A 7,542-nucleotide genomic window follows, 5' to 3' on the forward strand; every position below is an offset into this window, starting at 1 on the left:
ACTTGGATTACGGTGATATTGAATGGTTTGCCTTGGAAACGAACAGAGATCATTCTGTTGTTTTTGAGATTGCATCCAAGTACTGCATTTCGGACTCTTTTCATAGCCATGATGGCTGCTCCATTTCTTCTGAGGGATTCCTGCCCGCAGTAGTAGATATAATGGTCATCTGAGTTAAAATCACCCATTCCAGTCCATTTCAGTTCGCTGATTCCTAGAATGTCAACATTCACTCCTGCCATCTCTTGTTTGACCACTTCCAATTTGCCTTGATTCATGGACCTGACATTCCAGGTTCCTATGCAATATTGCTCTTTACAGCATCGGACCTTGCTTCTATCACCAGTCACATCCACAGCTGGGTATTCTTTTTGCTTTGGCTCCATCCCTTCATTCTTTCTGGAGTTATTTCTCCACTGATCTCCAGTAGCATACTGGGCACCTACTGACCTGGGGAGTAGGTCTTTATATATTATTATATAATAATATATAAACTAATAATATTGAAACCATAATGAGGTGCAACTTCACATTCCTTGTATTGGCACAATTTGTAAAAGGCTGATGGCATCAATTGGCAAGGATGTGAAACAAAGGGATGCTCATATTTTCCTGGTGGGACTAAAACTTGGTGTGCACACCTGGAGGTTTGGTATTGGCCCCTAAAACTTAAGCATGGGAATTCTGCTACTAGATACCTAGGTAACTCTTCCATGTATACACAAAGGAAGATATTCCAAATTATTAGTTTATAATAACAAAAAACTGAAAACAACCTATATTTTAATAACAAGAAAACTGATACAAAAATCGGGTACATTCGTACCAAAGAAGGCAATTGCTTATACAAGAAAGAACTAGAGCAGTCCCTCTCTTAAAATGATGAGGTGTGGAGGCCCGTGTTGTTGTTTAGTTGCTAAGTCATGTCTGACTCTTTTGTGACCCCTCAGACTGTAGCCTGCCAGGTTCCTAGGTCCACAGGATTTCCCAGGTAACAATCCTGGAGTGGATTGCCATTTCCTTCTCCAGGGAATCTTTCCAATCCAGGACTCAAGTACCTAAACACTTAGAAGTAATTAATCAAGCTAAGAAATGGTTCAATAAAATATGTTCTCTCTTCCTATCTTGACAAACGCACTATTATAATGACCTGGAAGGCCAAGTTCAAATTTAGAACTCTCAGACTCCTTTGAGTGCTGTGATAGAATATATTAACAGGAAAATGAAGAAAGTCAGCCCTGGCTCCCACCTCCAGCCCATCACTTCTCTTCTCCCCATCAGGCTCTGTCCCACGTTGCTAGTGCCATCAGACAGAGGCGATGAACATGCCAGCCTGTACATCCAAATTCCTTCTGCATGTCAGAAGACCCAGGGAAGAGGCCCACTCAGGCCCTGGAAACGGGCTTGGGAATTCTAGGGTTCTGGGAACCCACAGCATAGTCTAGAATGATGAGGGGGAGGGGGAGGGCCCCAGAAGGAGGCCACACGGTCCAGATGAGCACGATTCCTTAACTCCACAGACTCCTCAAAAGGTGAGTGGGTATACACTTGGGCTAGAACTAGGACCATACAGCAGAGGGCACAGGGCAGAAATTTGTCTTGCCTAGGCCACAGGGTGGTATAGAAACAGGGCTTTGTTAGCAGGAGTGAATCTCAAACATTAAGCTGTGCAAACAAGACGAAATAAAGCAAATATTTGTATACCCAATCACTGATGTAACTATAGCCTTGAAATCAGGCAAAACAATCCTCAATATTGCTTAGAAATAAATACATGTGTAGAAAGATAATAAACATGTGGGAAAAAATAAATATCAAACACAGAACCGTGTTGTGGGATTGTAAACTGGTATGGCCATTATGGAAAACAGAATGAAGTTCCTCAAAAAATTAAAAATAGAACAACATGTGATCCAGCGATCTCACTGCTGGGTGTATATCCAAAGGAAATGAAATCAGTATCCTGAAGAAATATCTGCACTCCCAAGTTGATCGCCGCATTATTCACAATAGCCAAGACATGGAGACAACCTGAGTGTGCATCTGCAGATGCGTGGATAAAGAAAATGTGGTTTAGATGTATAAAATGAAACATTATTAAATCATAAAAACAAGAAAACTGCCATTTGTGACATGTGTGAACCTAAAAGACCTTCTGCTAGATGAAATAAGCCAGACACAGAAAGACAAAAACTGCATGATCTCACTTACACACGGAATCTAAGCAAGTCACACACATCAAATATGGGAGTGAAATGGTAGCTGCCAGGGATTTGAGTGCGGGAGGAGGGACGTTGGTCAAAGGGTACAAACTTTCACCTATAAGATGAAGAAGTTCTGGATCTCTAAGGTACAGCTTGGTGACCATAGTTGATAATAAATATCGTATACTTGAGACTTGCTAAGAGAGTTGTTACTAAAAGTTCTCATCATTTAAAAAAATGGGGGTAAATAGGACTTCCCTGGTGGCCTCAGTGGCTAAGACTTCCCACTCTCAACTTGCAGGGCCCTGGTTTAATCCCTGGTCAAGGAACTAGATCCCTCATGCCACAACTAAGAGTCCGCATGTCACGATGAAGATCTAAGATCCACGTGCTGCAACTAAGACCCCAGCGCAGCCAAATGAATAAATAAACAAACTTTTTTAAAATGGGGGGTAAACAGATGAGGTGATAAATAGGTTAATCAGCTTGACTGAGGGAATCACTACACAATGTATACATATGACAAAATACTACATTGTAGATCCTAAATATGCACAATGTTTATTAGTCAATCGTACTTAAAGCTGTTCTGTTTACCACCAGTTATCACCTGTAAAATGGGGGAGATAATGAAAGATGATGCCATCCAACCATCTCATGGCATCACTGACTCGATGGAGATGAGTTTGAGCAAGCTCCGGAAGTTGGTGATGGACAGAGAAGCCCGGTGTGCTGCAGTCCACGGGGTCGCCAAGAGTCAGACACGACTGAGCGACTGGACTGAACTGATCAAAGGTGAGAATTCTGGGGCTTTTAACTGGTAATATTTTATTTCTGAAGCTGATTTGTGGGTACACAGATTTTCACTGTATGTATATAGTGTCATAAGCAAATAAATAACACATATTAAAAATTTTCATAAGAAAATAATTTTATAAAATTAAAACAATGAGATACGATTGTATACCCTTCAGATTAGCACAAATACAGTCTGGGCAGCAGTTCAGTCCCTAGTCAGGGAACTAAGATCTCACATGCTGCGAGGTGCCATCAAAAAGTTAAAAAGAAAAGAGAAAAAGAATTCCCTGGCGGTCCAGCAGTTAAGACTCTGCGCTGCCACTGCAGAGGTTGCAGGTTCAATGTCTGGTCAGGGAACTAAGATCTCACATGCTGCATGGTGCAGTCAAAAAGTTAAAAGGAAAAGAAAAGAAAAAATCTGATAATACCAAGTGCTAATTGTCTATAAAATCAGGAAAGTGAGACTACCAAACATGAAAAATGTAAACTGGCCCCATGGTTCAGATGGTGAAGAATCTACCTGCAATGCAGGAGACCCAGGTTTGATCTCTGGGTCAGAAAGATTCCCCTGAAGATGGGAATGGCAACCCACTCCAGTACTCTTGCCTGGGAAATTTCCTGGACTGTGGAGCCTGGTGGGCTACAGTCCATGGGGTCACAAAGAGTCAGACATGACCCAACAACTAACACTTTCAAGGTAAAAGTACTTTCATTACATTGATTTGTCAGAATCTGCAAAAGGTGAAGCAAACACTGAACCCAGCAATTCCATTTCCTAATGGATTTCTGTGGTGACTCAGACAGTAAAGAATCTGCCAGACATGCAGGAGACCTGGGTTCAATCCCTGGGTTGGTAAGATTCCCTGGAGGAGGGCATGGCTACCCACTCCAGTATCCTTGTCTGAAGAATCCCATGGACAGAGGAGCCTGGTGGGCCACAGCCCATGGGGTCGTGAAGAGTCAGGCACGACTGAGCAACTAAGTACAGCATAGCACAATGATATACCTTGGAGAAGCTTTTGCCATGTGCACCAAGAGAAAAGTATCCTTTTGGCAGCATGCTTCTTTGTAGCAAAAAATTAGAAATATTCTAAATGTCCATTCTTGCGGGAATAGATACAAATCATTTGATGAAATGCTATACAGCTGTTAAGAGGAATAAACTAGATCCGTGTAACGGCATGAATCGATCTTCAAAACATAACACTGAGTAAAAATTCTAAAACACATAAAGCAACACTACATTTTGTATATGAATAAAAACATAGATGAGAGGAAATTTTAAAATCATGGACACACACCAAAATCATTGTTTCTGGGTAAAGAGGTAAATAAGATGAAGAGAAAAAAACAATAACCTTAGGCATGTTATGGTTTTCATCTTATTTTAAAATAAAAGAAGCAAAAATAAAAAATGTAAATATTTATTCTGAGAGGTGAATTATAAGCTTATTATTCTATATATTGTTTTATATAGTGTAGCTTTTGCAATATCCTCAGAATATATAGACTCTGATGCTTGTTATACTATTCTTTGCATTTTTTTAAATTTATGAAATAATCGATTCATTCTCTTCCTATCTACCCACCCCCACCCAAAGTTTCAATTACGCAAACAGGAAAGTCATACAAACAGGAAGAGCCCAGAGGATACACCCACAGCAGCAGAAACCGCAAAGCTAGTTGAAGGCACTCAGTCTGCTTTAAACAGTTAAACAGAAAACATGCTTACAAAAAAATATCTTGAACCTGAATTAATGAAAGATCACACTTCCTACAGCTACCTGACAATGCCAGTAGCTAAGTTAAGTCCTACAGGGGACTGCCCTGGTCCAATGACTCTGTGCTCCCAGTACAGGGGGCCTGGGTTTGGTCCTTGGTCAGGGAACTAAGATCCTGAAATCCACAACTAAGACCCACTACAGTCAAGTAAATAAACAAATATTTTTTAAAAAAGAAGAAGTTGTGTACATCTGGGTTCAACACTAACTTTGTCAGCTATCTGCTATGTGACCTTTGGTAAAATTTTAAACAGCTCTAGGCCTGAGTTTCCTTACATCAAACTGAAACTGAAACTGAAGCTGAAGCAAGCCCTGTCATCAACTAAAATGTCTACCTAAAAGCAACTTAAAAGATCAGAACTGCAGAATTTATAGGAGAAATCCAATCTATAAATAATAGTAATACAGAGGAAATTTTATAAGCCCAGCAAAAGGCAAACAGTCCTCATGCAAACAGAGAACAGTTACTGAACTGAATATTAATCTCAACCTGGGCATCGATTGGTCAACAGAGCCCATCACCCTGTAATCCACAAAGAAAACCCTTAGACTCCCATGTGTCAAACCCATCTTTTAGAAGATGAGGTTTTATAAGTTGCTAAGAAAGGGAGAATATTTTAAAACATACTTGGGGAAAAATATATTTTCTAGACTTTGAGGCAAAAGAAAAAGAATTCTTCCAATGGTCCTTATTATGAGGACATGATTTACATTAATAGATTAATCCTCAAACTCAAAAGTGATATATAAACAATTTTAAAATATGACTAGACCAATAAACTTAAGAAATAAGACTTTATCACTCAACTGAAAAAAAGAAAAAAGACTGATGAATTCTCCAGAAAATCCACCCAAACTTGCATAAACTAAATTATTCCTACAGACCATATTATTCATATAGAACATATTATTCCCCCTTTAAAATATAGAAAAGTGCAGGTCAACTACCCAATTTGTGAACTTAAAACAGTTTTGATGTTTCAAACAACAAAGAATGATAATTATAAAGCAACAAACTAAAGTTTCTAAATGTACTGTGTGTGATAAAACTAAGTTTCTAAGTATATTAGATATATTGCAACATATTAAAACAATTATGGATTATGTCTGCACAGGTTTTATTCCCTGTAAATGCAAGTCTGAATATATGGCAGCAGAGAAATTTGAAAACCGACTGGATATTATATGATATTAAAATTATAATTGTAAAAAAAGTGATCATTGCACTGCAGTTATATTAATAGAGTCCTTCATCTTTGGAGATACTATTTACAAAGCAACTAAACTCTGGCATTTGGCTTAAAATAACACATTGGTGTTGGGAATGGGGATGGAAAGGGGAGAATAAATGAGCCAAGACTGGCCTTACTTTGAAAACTGTTGAAACTATGGGTACATAGGGGTTCATCATTCTCTCTTCTCTACTTTAGCGTATGTTGAAAATACTCATAGTTAAAAAAAAAATGTAAAGACAAGAAGCCTATGTATTTAAAACTAAAAGCCAGCACTAACTGGTGAAGAATTTTTTATAACAGAACAGAAAAGATCACAAAGCCTTTCATCCCCGTTGTTATTTGGTAGAGCACTAGAATGTTCCTTCCTTTTTTTTTTTTTTTTTTTTTTTGTCTTACTCTCCACCCTGTTACTCCTTCCTGGTTTCATCTGTTGCTGATTTAGATGACTTCTTCCAAACTCATACCTTCCTAAAACTCAGAAACAGACTTTCAAATTGTTGCCTCGCAACATAATAAATATTTCTTTTTAATAACAACGGAGCATATTTTGAAAACTTTGCTCTAAACGAATATTTAAAAAATCGCCTCATCTAATCTCATCCATTTACAACCTGTCTTGTATGTTTTATCACACGAATATTGGGAGTGAGAAATCTAAAGTTCTTGGTGAATATGTGCAGGCTAAAAAGTTTGAAGACCACCATTTTGGACACTAAGACACCACTGGAGGAAGTGTGACAAGTGCTACATCAAGAAAAACAATAGAGCAGAAGTACATACAGATAGGAAAGATGGGGAGAAGGACTGTGGTCAGAGAAAATCATTCACTGATTCAACAAGACATTCATTTAGAAGTGAGACTGAAAAGTAGGAAATAGGGAAGGCTCAGGAGTGCTCAATGAAAGGACTTACTGATTAATGATTAAGGTAATGTGAAGAAGGAAGAAGAGGTTGAGAGGAGTGTCAGAAACTCTGCCCTGGGGAAAAGAAAATGGGTTTGATTCATTGGCAGGATATTTAGACGCAGATACTTCTCAGACACCTGGAGATGAAGAACCTAGAGCCTTTGCCCGTGGAAGTATGCAAGGAAGCCATCTTTGTAAATGTGACAACTGAATCCAGTGGAGTCGGGGCTTTCGGGGAGAGAAGTGGAAGACAGGCCAATCAAAAAGGTTAACCCAAACGTTGGGGCACACCTATATTTCAGGAGACGAAACAAGTGGAAACACAGAAGCGGCTGCCTGGGAGACACTGCAGCACTGTCTCAAAGTGGTCCCAAGAGTGGTTTGGTCAAAGGGTGGTTGGCCAAAGGTGCAGGCCACCCTGGCGACCACGAGGAAGGATCTCTGAGCGGACCATCGTTGGTAACCTTGGATAGGACCCTTCTGGTCCGGTGGAGCGGTCTAGAGGCAGATATCAGAAAAGGGATAATAAGAGGGGTGAGAGAGGCGTCTAGGAATGGAGGGCCAAGCAGAGCCCGGCAGGCGCAGCGATAGAGACAGATCCCGGGGCCCAGGCGCGCCT

General features: G+C 39.7%; 1 protein-coding gene across 1 annotated transcript in view; it reads right to left on the reverse strand.

Moving 5' to 3' along the window:
• ZC3HAV1 (zinc finger CCCH-type, antiviral 1) overlaps window positions 1-7,542 on the reverse strand; it is a 51,665-nt gene that overhangs the window by 42,224 nt on the left and 1,899 nt on the right. The gene's annotated exons all lie outside the window — the stretch shown is intronic.

This window comes from Bison bison, unplaced genomic scaffold, assembly GCF_000754665.1.
Source record: "Bison bison bison isolate TAMUID 2011002044 unplaced genomic scaffold, Bison_UMD1.0 scf7180017864352, whole genome shotgun sequence".
In the NCBI taxonomy this organism is placed as follows: domain Eukaryota; kingdom Metazoa; phylum Chordata; class Mammalia; order Artiodactyla; family Bovidae; genus Bison; species Bison bison.